Source organism: Aquarana catesbeiana, linkage group LG04, assembly GCF_042186555.1.
Source record: "Aquarana catesbeiana isolate 2022-GZ linkage group LG04, ASM4218655v1, whole genome shotgun sequence".
Classification (NCBI taxonomy): domain Eukaryota; kingdom Metazoa; phylum Chordata; class Amphibia; order Anura; family Ranidae; genus Aquarana; species Aquarana catesbeiana.
Window position 1 is genome coordinate 421,601,559 of NC_133327.1, and position 20,236 is coordinate 421,621,794.

Sequence of the window (20,236 nt, forward strand, 5' to 3'; positions counted from 1 at the left end):
TAAAAAGTAATTCCCTCAAGTTGGTAGATAAACTGGTTAACATGAAATGTGTCTTATATCTATAAAAAGTGGATTAAATAGTCCCAAATTCACATACATGGTACAGACACATCTGTGACAAAAAGAGTAAAAAATTAAATAAAAAATCTACTAGTAAAGTAACAAAACATGGAGAGAGGGATTATAGCGGTGCCAATGACAGTTTGAACACACTCAGTATTGTAAAAATATCAAATCTTTAATAAGGTAAAGTTTAAAATCAATTCATACCAAAAGTTGTAAACAACATACAAAAGGAGCACTATACAGTTTATCTATTGACCGACACCAATGATGTTGAAAGGTAATAGCAGGTCAATTCATCCCTACTAGTTTCGCCAAAACATTGGCTTCATCAGGGGAATAGAATATAGTAAAAAGTGAATAATGACACTAAAAAAGAAAAAAGGGATCAGTCAGTGGCGGAACTATAGGGGTCGCTGCAGTCGCACTTGCGACTGGGCCCTGCCATTCTGCCGCTGTGGGGGGGCCCAAGACCTGGCATTTCTCCCTGCACCTTTGGCTTGTCGTTTGGAATGCAGTGGGGGGAGGTGGGAGGCAGCGATCGGCAGCTCTATTGTTCCTGTGGGCGGTGGGATCTCCCTGCAGCTTGTAGTTCTCTCTTTCCGAGTGTCAGTGTATACAGTGGAGAGAAGAGGGGAGGGGCCCAGGCAGGTATCAGTTTCACTTTCAGTGAGTCGGCTCTGCTTGTGCTGCTGATACATGCCGGGGTCAGAGGCCCCTCCCCTCTCCACTGTATACACTGAGGAGAAGAACTACAAGCCACATGGAGATTCCCTGCCTGTGGACACCATAGAGCTGCTGATCGCCGCCTCCCACCTCCACCAGCCAGGTACATGGGGAACCTCTTGAAGGAGGGGGGGAGCAGTCTGGGGACCCTGATGTAAGGGGGGGGGGCTTTCTGGCGACATTAATGTAAGAAGGGGCTCTCTGGGGACCCTGATGTCTTGGGGGGGTTCTCTGGGTACCCTGATGTAAGGGGGGGATCCCTGGGGACCCTGATGTAAGGAGGGAGGCTCTCTAGGGACCCTAATGTAGGGGGGGCTCTCTGGGGACCCTGATGTAAGGAGGGCTCCCTGGGGACCCTGCTGTAAGGGGGGGTTCTCTGGGGACCCTGATGTAGGGGGGGCTTTCTGGGGACATTATTGTAAGGAAGGGGCCCTCTGAGGACACTAATGTAAGGGGAGGCTCTCTGGGGACCCTAATGTAAGGGGGAGGCTCTCTGAGGACCCTGATGTAAGGGGGAGGATCTCTGGGGACCCTGATGTAAGGGGGAGGCTCTCTGGGGACCCTGATGTAAGGGGGAGGCTCTCTGGGGACCCTGATGTAAGTGGGAGGCTCTCTGGGGACCCTGATGTAAGGGGAGGCTCTCTGGGGACCCTAATGTAAGGAGGGCTCCCTGGGGACCCTGATGTAAGGAGGGGCTCTCTGGGGACCCTGATGTAAGGAGGGGCTCTCTGGGGACCCTGATGTAAGGAGGGGCTCTCTGGGGACCCTGTAATGTATATTATTCCCGCGCTACCATGTAGTCAGTATAGTACTAAGGGGAGAAGCTGCTTGCACCGGATGGGGTCCAACCTGGCCCCTAATAGAGACGTAAGCTAGCAAGTGGGTGTGGTGCTGCGCTAATCCTGGTAACTAAACAAATGCATGAGTGCAACCGTGCTCCAATGTTGATGAGTCAGAGGCTAGTCGCCTAACGTGAACGTAGGGTGTGAATAATCATCAAACACCATTGTAAGAGAATAAAAATATAAATATACTCTGCCCAGTGTAAAAAGTGACTAAATTGGGTAAAAGTGTCCGGGCTATGAAAATTGCAATAATAGCATCAACATAAGCAGTTAAAAGGCATGCAGTGTCGGACTAAACATATAGTGCATATGTAGGCAAGTGGGTGACTAAAACATTAATAGCACAATATACAACTTCCAGAAAAATAAAAATAAAACAAAAAAGTGCAATGTTACACTGTACGTCTGGAGAGACCACAATGCCTGTGGAAATGCAAAAAAGTGTCCAGTGCAAACAATAAGTGCTCAAAAATTGTCTAAAGACATAAATACAGTCCAAAGAAAGGTGGCTTGTGTAACAGCAAAATCTCCAATGATTCATCAATCCTCAAAGTGTCAAACAGTGAGATGCAAGCAGCAAACTTGATTCTAAAATCAGTCACTTTGAATAGGTGAAAAGTGTGAAGTGTATAGACCAGTCCTCTTCATGCAGCAATCCTACACTGGTGGATAATGGCCCCTTACCTCATTATACTGAGGTTACAGCATAAGTCAGTCACCGCTTATGGCAGCTCCTATGGAGGTTGGTCCTGGGTCCCGGACTATGTCTCTATATGCCTCAGGTCCACAGGGGGCATGGCGGCCGAAAGGGGAAAAAGGATGCCATATAGTGTAGTAATTTTTAAAACATCTAAACTTTATTCAAAGGTAAAAGAAGGTACTCACACAGTAAAAACAGCAGAGGGCGCATATAAGCAAACGAGCGGCAAGCTTGTACACTGCTGACAGTGTACAGTGTACTGTATTTATGTCTTTAGACAATTTTTGAGCACTTATTGTTTGCACTGGACACTTTTTTGCATTTCCACAGGCATTGTGATTTCTCCGGACGTACAGTGTAACATTGCACTTTTTTGTTTTATTTTTATTTTTCTGGAAGTTGTATATTGTGCTATTAATGTTTTAGTCACCCACTTGCCTACATATGCACTATATGTTTAGTCCGACACTGCATGCCTTTTAACTGCTTATGTTGATGCTATTATTGAAATTTTCATAGTCCGGACACTTTTACCCAATTTAGTCACTTTTTACACTGGGCAGAGTATATTTATATTTTTATTCTCTTACAATGGTGTTTGATGATTATTCACGCCCCACGTTCACGTTAGGCGACTAGCCTCTGACTCATCAACATTGTAGCACGGTTGCACTCATGCATGTGTTTAGTTACCAGGATTAGCGCAGCACCACATCCACTTGCTAGCTTACGTTTCTGGGGACCCTGATGTTAGGGGGGCTCTCTGGGGACCCTGATGTTAGGGGGGCTCTCTGGGGACCCTGATGTAAGGAAAGGGGTCTCTGGGGACCCTGACGTAAGGAGGGGACTCTCTGGGGACCTTGATGTAGGGGGGCTCTCTGGGGACCCTGATGTAAGGGAGGCTCTCTGGGGACCCTAATGTAGGGGGCTCTCTGGGAACCCTGAGTTAAGTGGGGCTCTCTGGGTACCCTGATGTAAGGGGGATCCCTGCGGACCCTTATGTAAGGAGGGAGGCTCTCTGGGGACCCTAATATAGGGGGAGGCTCTCTAAGGACCCTGATGTAAGGGGAGACTCTCTGGGGACCCTGATGTAAGGGGAGGCTCTCTAGGGACCCTAATGTAGGGGGGGGCTCTCTGGCAACCCTGATGTAAGGAGGGCTCCCTGGGGACACTGATGTAAGGGGGGTTCTCTGGGGACCCTGATGTAAGGAAAGGGGTCTCTGGGGACCCTGATGTAAGGAAAGGGGTCTCTGGGGACCCTGACATAAGGAGGGGACTCTCTGGGGACCTTGATGTAGGGTAGCTCTCTGGGGACCCTGATGTAAGGGAGGCTCTCTGGGGACCCTAATGTAGGGGGGCTCTCTGTGAACCCTGATGTAAGTGGGGCTCTCTGGGTACCCTGATGTAAGGGGGGATCCCTTGGCACCCTGATGTAAGGAGGGAGGCTCTTTGGGGACCCTAATATAGGGGGAGGCTCTCTAAAGACCCTGATGTAAGGGGAGACTCTCTGGGGACCCTGATGTAAGGGGAGGCTCTCTAGGGACCCTAATGTAGGGGGGGCTCTCTGGCAACCCTGATGTAAGGAGGGCTCCCTGGGGACACTGATGTAAGGGGGGTTCTCTTGGAACCCTGATGTAAGGGGGGGCTCTCTGGGGACCCTGATGTAAGGGGAGGCTCTCTGGGGACCCTGATGTAAGGCGAGGATCTCTGGGGACCCTAATGTAGGGGGAGGCTCTCTGGGGACCCTTGTGCAAGGGTAAGCTTTCTAGGGACCCTTATGTAGGGGGAGGCTCTCTGGGAACCCTGATGTAAGGAGGGGCTCTCTGGGGACCTTGATGTTAAGGGGAGCTCTCTGGGGACCCTGATGTAATGAGGGGGGCTCTGAGGACCCTAATATAAGTAGGGAGGCTCTGTTGGGACCCTGATGTTAGGGGAGGCTCTCTAGGGACCCTAATGTAGGGGGGGGCTCTCTGGGGACCCTGATGTAAGGAGGGTTCTCTGGGGACCCTGATGTAAGGGGAGAATCTCTGGGGACCATAATATAGGGGGAGGCTCTCTAAGGACCCTGATGTAAGGAGGGGCTCCCTGGGAACTCTGATGTAAGTGGGGCTCTCTGGGTCCCCTGATCCCTGGGGACCCTTATGTAAGGAGGGGGGCTCTCTGGGGACCCTAATATAGGGGGAGGCTCTCTAAAGACCCTGATGTATGGGGGGCTCTCTGGGGATCCTGATGTAGGTGGTGGATCCCTGGGGACCCTGATATAAGTGGGGGATCTGCATTCAGATATGTAACGATATATATATATATATATATATATATATATATATATTTATTTATTTATTTTATTTATTTCAGGTACTTATATAGCGCCGTCAATTTACGCAGCGCTTTACATATACATTGTACATTCACATCAGTCCCTACCCTCAAGGAGCTTACAATCTAAGGTCCCTAACTCACATTCATACATACTAGGGACAATTTAGACAGGATCCAATTAACCTACCAGCATGTCTTTGGAGTGTGGGAGGAAACCGGAGTACCCGGAGGAAACCCACGCAGGCACAGGGAGAACATGCAAACTCCAGGCAGGTAGTGTCGTGGTTGGGATTCGAACCAGTGACCCTTCTTACTGCTAGGCGAGAGTGCTACCACTACACCACTGTGCCGCCCCATATATATATATATATACATACACATACACATATATATTATATATATGTGTATGCCCGCCAAAGTGTATGACTTTCCTTACTTAGCTGCTATGGGCTCTAGCCCGAGATCTTTTGTAGACCTAGCAACGCCACTGGTGGGGGCCCTTCATGGTTTCTTGCACCGGGGCCCTGAAGATTCTAGTTACGCCTCTGGGATCAGTCACAAAAACAAAAAATAAATAAAAAGATATCATGGCACAGATCAATGAGTGATTGAACAACAAGGAGATCACAATCCTGTCTAGCTAAAACCTCATGCATCCCATGTAACCACATCCCAGACATACCCCGTCAGACTCCTGGGACAAAATGGGCGCCGTCAGGCAAGTGGGGACGAAAGTTGCATTCAGCCCTGTAATTGGCTACAGGGGGCCTATAAGGAATGCCTATAAAAGCTGGAAAACAACAGATTAAATAAAATAAAAACTAAGTCCTTTTTTTTGCTATTGACACGGGCTAAAAAGCCTCAATACATACCAAGACCAAATAGGTGTAAAAAGCGAAAGTAAGCAATGGGAAGATCATTATATATTGTGTTTGAATATGTTGAGACCAATGAATGATTGAAACAAAAGAGGCTGGAACAACAATAAGGTGCATAGTATTAATGGCATAAATATGGATAATTTCTGAAACTTTCAAAAAAATGCCCTACATAAAGCACACAAGAAACCGAAGAGTATGAAGAAGCAAATGCTTACCCTTACGTAGTAATAGCCAACAAGGGCAACTTTCAGGTGCCGTATCTATTAGGACATTCCACCCATTAGCCTTTTCTTCTCTACTAGTAAAGTAGTCCTTTTAAATTAAGTTTTTAATGTTATATATAGTTTATCATTTCTATTGTCGGGGAACATTTATTTAATTCCAATAAAAAAAAAATATTTTATAAAATGTAGAATATCAATAAACCTGTTTTCATATTATGTGTTAGAAAAAAATATATAAGTAAAGCATTATTAAAAGCCAACCTGTACATATGTACTGTTAAATGCGATATTCACATTGTTTTTACTATTTGAAACCAGTAAGTGTGGCTGTGTGACAACACCAGCTCTAAGTTGGTCTTATCATTCTTAACATAGAAATGTCCAGACAGCTTTGTGAAACTGACTTTCAGCTGTCACTTATAAAAAGAGCAGGTGCTGATAAAAATGTATTTGGTTTATGTGGTGCAAGCAGGGCTTTTTTTCAGCGGGAACACGGGGGAACGCAGCCTTGAAGGTATGTAATGGCAAGGGGTGGCTGGGTTTTTCTTCATTGTCAATTGATGCTGGCTGCTGGGCGATCTAATGTTGCTGGAGGGGATATAATTTTGCAGGGGTTAATTGTTGCTTTGGAGGTCTATTGTTGCTGCTGGGGGGCCCTATTGTTGCTGGGGAAGTTTATTGTTGCTGTTGGAGGATCTACTGTTGAGGGAGCAATCTATTGTAGTCGTTTGTGGGGATATCTGTTGTTGCTGTTGGGGGTCTATTGTTGCTGGGGGGGTATTTTGTTGCAGGCGGTCCACTGTTGCTGGTGGGATCTACTGTTGCTGGGGGGTGGAGGGTCGGTTGTTATTGGCTGCAGGGGATCTATTTTACTGCTTTTATTGTTATCATTAACACATTTGATACAAATTACTTAATACCACAAATGTTACTTGGTTCTGTATTTTCTAAAAAGGGAGGTGGTGTGGGGCAGTGGTTTTCAACTTCAGTCCTCAAGTACCCCCCACAGACCATGTTTGCAGGTTTTTCTTTATCTTGCACAGGTGCTTTAAATCAAAGTCAATGGCTTGGTATTTTGGACAGCTATTTTATCTAAGAGAAATTCCCAAAATATGGCCTGTTGGGGGTACTTGAGGACTGAGGTTGAGAACCACTGGTGTAGGGGGTGGAACCAAGGAACAGTGTAGTTAGGGGGAGAGATAAGGGGTAACTCTGAAAGAGGAAGTTTCTGCACCTATTCTTTGAGAAAAAAAGCCCTGGGTGCAAGATAAATGAAAACAAATTTTAGGTGTTAGTGAATTAGATACTCAGGTAACTTGTAGCTAAGTAACTTCAGATTTATGGAGTAAATGCGATTGTGATCTCCCCTGACTGTAATCTGGTGTACAGAGACAGGCAGAGTGCTTTTCTCTGTATGCTTTGTAGCAGAATGGCATGTTTACTGCCGTTACACCACACCCGTTCATGTCCTTTAGCCTCCTAGAAACCAGTTACGATGACAGTTATAAATAAAGTTTGATAATAAAGCTGAGACACTAGTTCCCCATCAGGTTTGCCCTCTCCTTGTGATTGACAGCAGGCAGTGGGTTGATTCTATAGCCAATAGCAGGCTGTCAGTTGGCTACGGATTTATCCACTGCCTGCTGGCAATCACAAGGGGAGCAAATATAATGGGGAACTATTGTCTCAGCTTCTCTATCAGGCTCCACCTACCCAGCTACAAAACACTTCAGTGGGCCACTGTCTGTGTGACAGCTGTGGCATCAAGAGGGAGCTTAATTGCACTGATGATGGAATGTCACTATGGACACTGTGGTCTCTGTGCTCCTCTGCATGCAGTGCTTGCCCAATTCCATGTGCCTGTTTCCAATAGGTATATGTATCTGTAACCTGCACCAACATTTGTCATGCAGAGACGTGACAAAATTCTAATATAGTGTAAACATTCACCAGCACATCATTGATCTACAATCACCATCCAAAGGTTTTCATTATAGGGAGATCACATCATAAAGACAAGTACAATGTTTCGGAGTCACGCAGGACCCTGTCGTGAGGCATGTCAGCCATCACATGTCTGACAAGGGGTCCTGCACGACTCCGAAACCTTGCACATGTCTTTATAATGTGATCTCTCTGCAATAAAAACCTTTAGACAGTGATTGTAGATCCATGGTGTGCTGGCAAATATATGCACTGTCTTGATATTTCCAGGATCCAGCTGGTAACCACTACTGCATCCACCATTGATGAGCCTTGTTTTCCATGAACGTGTGCAATAGGAATATAGACAAGAATTCTAATATAGACGCTCTTTATGAATTCCCCAGATTGTGTGTTGTATCACTAGTATAAGATAATGTTTACAATCTGTTACTTAATGGCATAATATTTCTGCCCAGAGACAAAAATCTTAGTAGAAAATGTAGAGCAAAACCTAAGAATGCTATTTAATTTGGTATTTTTTAACAAAAAAAGTATCTGTGGAAACTTGACTTCATTTGACCTCCCCTTTTTTACTTTCTTTTTTTTGATTATTTTTTTGGCTGATTAGGATTGCTTGAAAAATAAAGTAGTATATACCCTCAAGTGGGCTCAAAAGTCATTCCGATTTTAGACTGACCACGCTTAACACCATCATCGTGCGACCTCTGTCTGGAGAAATGAAGTAGGCTCTACAAAGGGGGTGTGCCCTTTGACCTCCCTACATTATTTTGTCCATCAGGTCAACAGTTGTTCTGCAGAAAGTCAGCAATTGTCTTTTTTCTTTGTGTCACAGGGATAATTAAGTGCTGAATACGGGTCAGTGTGGAGAAATAAATCAAACTGATAGTTGGAACACAGACTGATTGAGCAAAAACAAGGACTGTTGCTATGCCTGTTACAGCATCTCTTCTGTTAACTGACTGTTAACATTAAATCCAAAGGCAGCAAGTGGGAAAGCTTTGTGCCGAATCAAAAGCTGAGCAAAGAGACATGAGCATTAATTGTCCAGCTTTATATTGTGAATAAAGACATGCAGTGCATCAATTTAACTGACTTTAATGGAACACAGAACTGAATCAATTCTTTAGAATGCTAATTGACTTTAAAGGTTTTATCGTGTGCAGAAGAGGGAAAGCAAACAATGCAAAAATCAAAGCAAAGTATTTAGAATTACAGTTGGAACAAATGCAGGTTTAAAGGTTGGTAATACTTCCAGACAACAGGGATATGGGAAAATGTGAAAGTAATAGCGTTAAGAGGAAAGAACTCTTTCCCAAACATGGCAGATGGCTTACGACAAATCTCTTTCCTTCAAACAACCAAGGATCAAGTTCATTGACTTATGCAGAACATTTCACGCTGGAGATAAGTAGCCATTGATTTTACATATGCCAACAATGGACAAAAAGAAATATACTCACTGCCCGACGGCCAAGCAACCAGCGGCCAAATAATTACATAAATCAGTGGTGTAAGTGGATAGAAAGGAACGATGGGTATGTAAATCTTTGAGACAATTACAGATTTCAATACAGCCACACTTAATTAATCCATCTGGTTCCATATACAGTATGTAAAAATAATAAATATTAAGCACTGCATTTACCTGCTACCACAGAATACATAACATTACTTTGTCAGTCCTTTAGTACTATTAATATTTTTTTTTTTCAAATTACACACACAGAAAAGATAATAAAATATAAAGTAGACCTTTTTTGGACATCACCAGCGTTTTCCAGTTAGGTTTCAAAATTTTATTTCACTTATTTAAATAGTGATATATATTGTGCATTTTAAACTATAAAAAGACATACGGCTATTGTAAAATAATAGCAAGTTGCAGGCAATAGAAGAACATTCTGTATGAGCATAGTACTCAGCACATAAAGAATCTATGGGAAACAATACATAATGTATGAGAAAGTTTGCTTAGATAGGTGTAATGGATTAGGACAGAAGATAAAGGGCAGCTATACCGTAACAAATCAGCCTTTTTCTTAAAGGTCAGGACATTCTGTCTGGGTCCACTTGAATTTTTGATTCGGCCGTTTCTCTATTCAGGGACACAATGTTATTGTCACTCTCAACAATGATTCCTGGACCCACTGGCTCCACTGCTCACAGGGTAACACACAATATTTCACATGACAAAGCAATCCAATGTCTGTGTAGGCAAACCATATGATTGCCATGGGGAGCAATATTGACACTTACAACTGAGAGCTCCTGGGACTGAATATAATCCATCATCCCTATATTTTTTTTTAATGATGTAGATGTAAAGCGTTATAGCAACTATAGATCAAGTTTCATCCTGACCGTTAAAATTGATATTTTAATTCTTTGAATATACATAAATTAAAATTCACCATCAGTATGATTAAGGCTATTGGGAAAACATATATCTATCCTGAAAGTTCTAAAAAATAAATAAACATTTTTGCAAAGTGATCTTAGTGTCTTTTACTAAGCTTTTAGTCCTTTAGATTCCACATTTGTACAATGATATTTACCTGTGTCAACAAATACACTATTTATGCTATAGCATGACACAAAGGGGTTGATTTACTAAAGGCAAGCCAACTGTGCACTTTGCAAAATGCAGTTGCCCTCTGCAAGTGCAGTTGCTCCAGAGCTTAATAACTAAGGTAAAGCTTTACTTTGCAGAGAATACCCAATCACGTGCAAGGAAAATTAAAAAAAAAGCATTTTTTTTTCTACATCCTTGGATGATGTTAGTCAGCAGAGCTCAGAGAGCAACTGAACTTTGCAAAGTGCACAGTCTATTTGCCTTCAGTAAATCAACCCCAAAGTAGCTTCATTTATTGACATATTATACAACTATTCTATTAGGACATGCACGATATAATAATAAACATGATAACAGCAAACTATAAATTAGCCTCGACAATGGATATTTTATAGAAACTTCTTTTTCTATTCCAAGGAGGTTATAATATAGTTAACATTTTGTTATCATCTTGTCAGCCTGTGGTTTAGGAATATACTGATGCTTTATTGTGCCCATCAGGTGGTTCACAGCAGATAATAAAGGTTATCAAATATTAATAAACTGTGTTGCGTTAAACCCCCCAAAAAATGTAAATATATAGTGAGATTAATCAGCCCAAAATTTACAAATTTAAATTTCCAAACTCAAAAAAATCTAATTTACTTGGAATGATTACATTGTGTGGTGGCTTTTCTGAACCTGTATTGCCATTCTTGACACTATGTGGTTAATTTACGAAAGACAAATAGGGTGTTCAATTTTCAAGTGAATTTTCCCTTAGTAATGTGGTGAAAATTTACTTTGCAAAGAATATCCTATCCTATGCAATGAAATAATAAAAAAACAAAAACAAAAAAAAACAGTATTTTTGCTTGCACATGATTGAATGATGGAAGTCAACAGAGCTTCACCCCACTCACTAAGCTATGGGGAAAATTACCTTGCATAGTAAAAATTCCCTTGCAAAATGAATAACCTTTGCCCTCTTTTCACCCTGGTGTTGTAGAGTTCTGCTGAACTTAATGTTCCCCCAATGAAAGAGAAACTTGGGGTCACTAGAACTATGCAACATTGAGCTGAGAAGTTTTTTTTTTCAAGCTCTGCAGAAACAGCAAAGGGAATGCAAAGGGCAGGGCTTTTTTTCAAGGGGAACTGGCTCAGACCCTTTGGTGCCTGCTCACCACAATCACTTGTAAACACAGAAGTCTGGATTCTGTGTTTACAAGTGACAGCTCTGCACTCTGTGTGTAACCCCCATGAACTCTGCACTCTGTGTGTAATGCAATCCTGATATTTAATGCCCCTTTAAGACCCTTCCACTGTTTGTGGAATATGACCACACCCACTATTTGATGTGATTTTGAGGGTGTGTGTGGGGGCAGGGGTTTTGGGGGGTCGTGGTTGAGTTCCAGCACCTATTGTTTGAGAAAAAAAGCCCTGGCAAAGGGCAATGCCCAATGTAGGAGGGTGGACTCTGCAGGTTAGGATTCAGCAGCCTCCCTTCACCTTAAAGCAGACTTGGTCAACCTAAAAATTATAGATGGCCTCAACTGCGGCCCTCAAGACTTTCTAGAGGACTGCACAATAGCAGCACATTTTCGCACCTCAACGTTCTAAACTTTTGGCTTCACTGCATTTTTTTGCAGCATATTGCAATGCACTCTGAAGAAGTTGGAGTACAAGAACCCCATTATTGATATCAGTGAGTGCAATAACAACCCCCAACAAGGGTGTCAGTGGATGCAATAATAAGCCCCAGCATACATGTTATTGGATACAATAATAATCCCCAGGACACATGTCAGTGGGCACAATAATAATACCCAACAATAATGTGAGTGGACAAAACAACTGCAATAACACCCCCAACATTACTGTCAGTGAGCGCAATAATAACCCCCAGCACTGGCGTCAGTATTATTAGCCCTCCTCCCATGTCTGTAGTCACTAGCAGTGAAATTGAATTCCCTGTGCATTAGTAGTAAGCAGCAGTGAAATGGAAGCCCCACATCCACCCCTACATTGATGGTCACTGGCAATGAAATCTACCTCTCCCCTCCCCATATCGGTAGTCAGTGGCAGTAAAAGGTAACCCCCTATCTGCATTGATGGTTACTGGCAGTGAACTAACCCCTACCCCCACCTCCCCTGCATTGGTATTCATTGGCAGTAAAAGTTAACCTATAATCCCCGCCAATGCTGGTCATGGCAGTGAACGTTAACCCCCCTAAAATCTCCTCCATTGCTGGCCACGGCAATGAAAGTTTAACCCCCTTCCCTTATCCCCCTTACCTGATAACAGGCTCCCGAGCCGCTCTGTCTCTCTCTAGGCCAGGACTTCAATGTTCTGTGGACGAACCTTCTTTTAGTACCGGGTGCTGGATCACAGAGCGATTGCCAGCTCCTTACACCCCGTTGCCACTCTTCTTAGTATACGGTGCCCAGCAACCCATGGGCTGCACACAGGGTGCTAGGGGGCCTCATGTGGCCATGGGTTGGACTTCGGGGCCTTAAAGTTTAGTGACATTCTTTCAAGGACAGTGAGGTGCACATTTTTTTAACACTGAAGTCAACATCTTTTTGCAGGTAAAAAAATGTGCATTTTTTAAATTTTATTGGGAGCCTGGAAAGCATTGCACCAACGATCAGCAGATTGTGAGTGCAATGCAGGGCTCTTGCAGACTCTGTGTTTAAGCTGTCTGGGTGTACATCGTACAGGCAAGCAGTTACACACTAACAGGAAGCATCAATGAACTACCACAGCACTCAACAGTGCCGTGGTAATTCACTGAGAACTAAAAGCAGACAGCCGCAAAGGCTGCTGGACCTTGTAGATTTCTGTTCACAGAACTCTGTGAACGAATGACGCGGCTGGCAGGCGGAGCCACACACGGCCACGTTCTTTGCAGATTGTGACTGAGAGGACCACCTAGGGGGAGCCGGGGGGTGGGGGAAGGCTGCAGGGGCAGGTGAATTTGTAACATGTTACATGTTACACCCTAAATATGGGTGTAACATGTAACATGTTACAAAAGATGAACTTATCCATTAACATCTTTACCCCATTTTATGACAACAATTTACACAAACAACTCTCACAACTAAGAAACCATGACACAACGATTATAAACTTTAGAACCAAATGTTTTCTCAAGCTTTCAAACCTCCTGTCATTATTCTTAAACAGCCAACATCTGCATTGACACATTTCATGACACCACTGTGAATGAAATGACTGATTGAGATGTTGGTGTGGTTTCAAATGCTGGGGGTAAGTTCTCAAATGTCTCACTGTTAACCAGTGTGGCTGCAATTGTTGTTTTAGGTAAATTTAGTTGTGCTCACTGTAATCAGTGCAGCAGTATGTGATTAGTTAGGTCTGCTCAGTGCTTCAGCTGCTGCTAGTTTTGACTATTTCCTCTGCTTTCCAGAGAACTGGGGAGCTCTCCAAAACATAGGTGTGAAGCAATGCAAATAGCAGCATGATTATTTATACAGCCCTCATCAATCTTTTGGAGGATGGGCCTCAAAGGCTGCTGGAAGTCTGTATAAATACGTGAGACACAGAGCTTCTTGGTCTTTGCCTGCAGTGGGGAATCCAGCCTGGAGGGGCAACGCTGCCATGTGCTTGCTCTTTGTGAGGCCTCAGGTGGGCGACCTGAGGGCCTGGATGCTGAAGCTACAGAGAACTAACGGAGGGGCTGTCATCTAAAGATCTAGTCTGGTATCATAGGAGAAAGGTGTCACATGAATGTTGGAAGGTTGCAACCAACTTTCCCTGGACATTTGTGAGTGCAGAATGCTGTGTGAGAGCTTAGAGACTTTTGGGCTGCTGCCACCCCTATTGTGCTAAAGAGTCAGCTGTGTGTTTGTTTAAAAGGGACATTGGCTAGTGTTCTGAAGAGCTCAGTCTATCTAGTTCTATGTGAAGGGACCCTGCTCTTATTGCTCTAAAGAAGAAGCTTTTACCCTTTTAACTGCTTCTACTACAAAGCCAAGTCCACAGTTTCAGAGGTCAGTAGTATGTATTGCACAGTGCAGGGATCAGTAGTAAGTAATGCACAGATCAGGGTCAGTAGCAATTAACACAATGTTCAGGGGTGAGGAATAAGTAAAGAAGAGCGCGGGGGTTAGTAAGTGATCCAGAGTGCACAGGTCAGTAGTAAATACTGCAGAGTGCAGGGGTCAGTAGTAAAAAAAACACAGATTTCAGTGGTCAGTGGTATGTAATGCAGAGTGCAGATATTAGTAGTAAGTAATGCAGCATTTAGGAGTCAGTAGTAAGTAACACAGAGTGGAGGGGTCAGTAGTAAGCAATGCAGAGTTTAGGGGTTAGTAGTAATGCAGAGTTTAGAAGTCAGTAGAAAAATAATGAAGAGGCAGAGGTCAGTATTAAGTAACGCAGAGCTTAGAGATCATTAAAAAAGTAACACAGGGTTCAGGGGTCAGAAGTAGGTAATGCAGAGTTCAGAAGAAACAAAAATGCAGAGTGCAGGGGTCAGTGGTATCAGTGGTATTTACCATTCAGGCACCAGGTTGATTACCCCCCATTCTGAGTGGTAGCACCTGTAAGGCTGCAGAAGCCACCAAATACTTACAGGAGCATAAAGAGTCTGTGGCAACAGGTAGATCTTTTCACCTCTCCAGCACCCCTCACTTCTTTCTGCACAGGCAATCGTCAGGGGGCTTATATGACAGGTCTTGTCCTTGGCTACATTTAGAGCTGGCTGCCAGCAGATGGTTTGCAGGTCACAATCCAGGTTCTGTAAAATAATGGCTCTAAGTGCTATTGGTGTCTACTGCTACGGAGGCACTGCAGGTCACCGTCAAGTTGCAAGCAAGGCCAAGGGGGCAAATAATCCATACCCTCACCTCCTGCTACAAAGTCTGCACAAGCTGACAATGGGTAAACATCTGTCCCTAACAACAGCTACTTTTGGATTTAGTGTTAAGGTTAGGGTAAGGTTTTGGAGGATTAAATAAGAACTAAACTCTCTCAATCAACATGAACTGTTTTAATCTTTATGCTGATAGCATTAGTAAATAGAAAGAAGGTACAAAATAACGTGTTTTAAACTTTTTTCTTTTTTTACATTTTCTAAGTTGCTTTCTGGTTTCTGGCCCAGGCCAAAATGATGTCATACATCAAGGAGGTCTTCATGGGCATTTTTTTTTCTTTCATCTGGAGAAGGGAAGGAGGTGCTTTCTCAGCTGACCATTCCCTCCGGCCTGCCTGACTGAACTAATGGCAGATGAATTCCACAAATTAAATGCTACATGAATGATCTGCCCTCTGCTGTGACTAGAAATGCGAGGGGGGGGTTCTAAGTGATGTCTCTAACACACCGATCACATGTGAGTTATGTACTTTGTCAATTGGGAGTTATTCAAAATCATTCTGCACTGTGCCTGCACAGTTTGTATGTATGTTTGATATACTGTATTACTGTTTTCCCAATTACACCCCTGTTCTGTCACTGAGATAAGTGTCCTCACTGAGATAAGTGTCCTCACTGTGATAAGTGTCCTCCATTTCATTGCAGCTAATTCTCATTAAAGTACCCAAATTTCACCCACCTCTATTGCACTGAGGAGATAAATAATCATATGTGCAACATTCACATAACTAGGGACTGCCCCTAGCATGAATGCCCCATGTAATTTGAATCCTTTATCTTATTTACTTATCTAGATAACTGGCATTTGCAGCAGAGCCTACACTGAAAAGCAATAGTAAAGTGTAACTAAAGGCAACAACTTTTTTGTTTTGGATAGAAGGCAGTAGGATTAAAACACTGGTTTTATTGCTCTCTGTGCCCTTGTTAGGGAGATTCAACCTCTCGATTAGTCCTGTTTACCGTTATCATTGAAAGTGAAAGTAAATCCCAAATTTTGGGTTGTCTAAACCAGTGGTTCTCAACTTCATTCCTCACGTACCCCCAACAGGCCATGTTTGCAGGTTTTCCTTTATCTTGCACAGGTGCTTTAAATCAGAGTGAATGGCTTGGTATTTTGGACAGGTATTCTATCTAAGAGAAATTCCCAAAACATGGCCTGTTGGCGGTACTTGAGGACTGAGGTTGAGAACCACTGGTCTAAACGATATCTAATCTCTCTGAGTTCCCTTACACTGTAAGGGGGACTCTGCAGACTCTGATACAAAAGAGAATTCTGGAGACTTTGATTTAAGGATGAACAGTGAGAAATCTGATGTAAGGAGGAACACTGCAGACTTTGATTTAAGGGCGTTCCTGGTAACCAGAGCCCCCACTTTCATCATAGTTCCCAGCATTCCCCTTTAATCAGGCTTCCCAGAGCCCCTGTTACTTTAGAGTCTGGAGAATTTCCACTTGCGCTGTAAGGGCCCTTTCACACAGGCGGACCGATCGGACCACTCATTGTTCTGTATAGGGAAACTGATGTAAACAGACATGTGTCCGTTTATACCCGCTTGCATCCGAGATCCAAGCCGCTGAAAATATACGTTCCCCACCTGCCTAGCACATCAGATCAGATGACAGCCAGATGTAAAGGTGGCCCATTTACATCCGACTGCCCCATAGAGAACAGCTTGCTGTGTCCGTGTCTGCTCTGCACAAGGGGAGCTGACAGGTACCTGTCATCCGCCTGCTCAGTGGAGATCAGCAGACACTCATCCCCTTTGTTATGTGGGCGGGGCTGCAGACACACACAGTTGGAGAGGGGCGGATGGAGGAGGAGTAGATCCAGCTCTCTCTCCTCTCCTGTCCGTGCAAGGAGGAGGGGGGGGGGCGGGCTGTAAGTGCTGGCTCTGGGCAGTGTAAGAGAGAGTGTAATAGACACTCTCTGCTCATACCAGCAACCCTGGAGCCACATTCTGGGCTTTTGGGGCCCCCCACAGTGGCGGAACTCCAGGGCATGGTCCCAAGTGTGACTCTTGTATCCCTGGTAGTTCCGCCACTGCCGCCCTTACTCTATCCAAGATGAAAGAAACAGTTTTGCATATACTGTAGTTCTACTTTAAAGCAGTATTAAGCCCCAAAACAAATATATAATATATTACAGGTTATCAATCCTTAACCCTTTTGTTGCCAGAGCCATTTTTTGCTTTATTTTGCACACATGTTAAAATAATTATTTTAGAACTGAAGATTTGTTAATATCCTCAAACGGTATGTATTGAGATCCTGGAGAATAAAATGTTGGTAGTTTCCAATTTTTTTAGTCACACAATATTGATGCAACAGTCTGTCAAGCACAATTTTTCAGGCCACAAACACACTAAAATGTATTCTAATGCACGCAAACACAAGACATTTCACAATTTTTTGGTAATATATAAAAGGTTGTGCCAAGTAAATAGTTACCAACATGTCAAGCCTTCAAATTGCGTGCACCTGTAAAACAGCAACACATTTCAGTACCCAAAATTTTCCATTATTGACCCTTTAAAAGTTCTAATAGGTCATCAGTTTAGAGTTAACCATAAGTAATGGCCCTAGAACCCTAGAATTATTGCTCTCACTTTGGCATGTGTGGCGATATATAATGTGTAGTTCAATCAACAATTTTGTATGGGGGGCAGGGAGGGAGGGTCAAAATGTATTTCAGTGTTTTTTTTTAAGTGCTTACAGTGCATCCAGAAAGTATTCACAGCGCTTCTCCTCTCTCCACATTTGCAAAGATTTCAAACAAACTTTTTTCACGATGTCATTATGGAAAGGAAAATAACGAATTTAATCCATTTCGGAATAATGCTGTAACATAACAAAATGTGGAAAAAGTAAAGCGCTGTGAATACTTTCCAGATGCACTGTAGGTGTGCCTTTAATTGTTTAAATTTTTTAAATTTAACTTTATTGCTTTCACATAAGGGAACCAATAGCCCCCTACGTGATAGTTTCTTCCCTAGTCACAGCAGCTATTGAAAGTGACAGCAGAGACCAGAAGTGATTAAATCCTCAATGCTTCTGAGCTTTACAACCTAGGGGAGGATCAGTGAATTGAAGTTCGCTGGTCTCCCTTCCCCCTAAAAAAAGAAAGTAAACCTCAATTAAATTTTTGTTTTGGGTATTAATACCACTTTAAAACCCAGATAGACTATAATAGATCAATACAGAAGGTTTATCATGCTGGCCATATATATGGCAATTTTAGAGCAATTGTTCCACTTTTAACCAGCTTTTGAGCAACAATATTTAAACGGGTAAAGAAAAAACTACCATTAACATTATTATACAGTATGTGTCCTTTATATTAGAGGCAGGAATTTGGCACAATAAATACATTTCATTGTTTTTGCAATATGCAGTAAAGTGTATAATATTTTACACACAGAATTTGATTGTTTAACCACCTGTCGACCGGGCCATAGCCGAAAAACGGCTGCAGCGCGGTCGGCTTATTCTGGGTGGACATCCGTGGGACATCATTCCAGAATGTTGCCCCCTGGGGCGCGCACCCCGGGGACATCCATGACCACCGGGTCCAGAGGACCCAGTGCATCACGGATCATGGTAAATAGCCGCTGATCGTGGGCGTTTACCACGTGATCGTTCCGTCAAATGATGGAGCGATCACTTGTAAACAAACCGGCGTCACGTCATGACACCGGTTCCTCCCTCCCCTCTGTGTACCGATCGGTACAGTGTGAGGGGAGAGGAGGAGAGATGGCAGCAGCGCTGTGGGCTGGATGTTTAGTGCCCACAGCGCTGCTCAATGTCAATACTCTGCAATACTCCGCAAAACTGCAATACTCTGCAACACTGTGCAATACTCTGCAACATTGTGCAATACTCTGCCAATATTCTGCAACACTGCAAAACTCTGCCAATACTCGCCAATACTCGCCAATACTCTGCCAATACTCGCCAATACTCTGCCAATACTCGCCAATACTCTGCCAATACTTGCCAATACTCTGCAATAAATTTTAACAGAAACAAAGAATTTTTTTTTTTTTAATCGAATTTTCAGTCTTTTTTGATTTATAGCGCAAAAAATAAAAAACCCAGCGATGATTAAATACCACCAAAAGAAAGCTCTATTTGTGTGAAAAAAAAGGACAAAAATTTCATATGGGTACAGTGTTGCATGACTGAGTAATTGTCATTCAAAGTGTGAGAGCACCGAAAGCTGAAAATTGGTCTGGTTAGGAAGGGGGTTTAAGTGCCCAGTTGTCAAGTGGTTAATATTTACATTTTACCATGCTGGCCATATACACTACTGTGCAAAAGTTTTAGGCAGGTGTGAAAAAAATGCTGTAAATTAAGAATAATTTTAGAAATAAAAATGGTAATAGTTCGGATTTATCAATTAATAAAATGGAAAGTAAATGAAGAGAAAAGAAAATTAAATCAATATTTGGTTTGACCACCCTTTGACTACAAAACAGCATCAATTCTTCTAGGTACACTTGCACAGTTTTTGAAGGAACTCGGCAGGTAGGTTGTTCCAAACATCTTGGAGAACTGACCACAGATCTTCTGTGGATGTAGGCTGCCTCAAATCCTTATGTTCTTTATGTAATCCCAGACAGACATGATGTTGAGATCCGGGCTCTGTGGGGGCCAAACCATCACTTCCAGGACTCCTTGTTTTTCTTCACATATTTACTTAACTACAAAGGTAGTCTGGTTGAAAAAAGACACAAGTCCATCCAGTTCAACCAACAGAAGAAGATAGTTCCAAATGACATTGGTTGTATGTTTGGCATCATTGTCCTGCTGCAGAATAAATTTGGGGCTAATTGCATGCCTCCCTGATGGTATGGCATGATGGATAAGTATTTGCCTGTATTTCTCAGCATTGGGGACACCATTGATGCTGACCAAATCTCATCTCCATTTGCAGAAATGTAGCTCCAAACTTGCAAGGAACCTCCACCATGATTGACATTATTTCAAAATTTGACTCATTAGTGCAGAGCATCTGCTGCCATTTTTCTGCACCATAGTTCCTATGTTGTTGTGTATAGCTGAGTCACTTAGGCTTGTCTC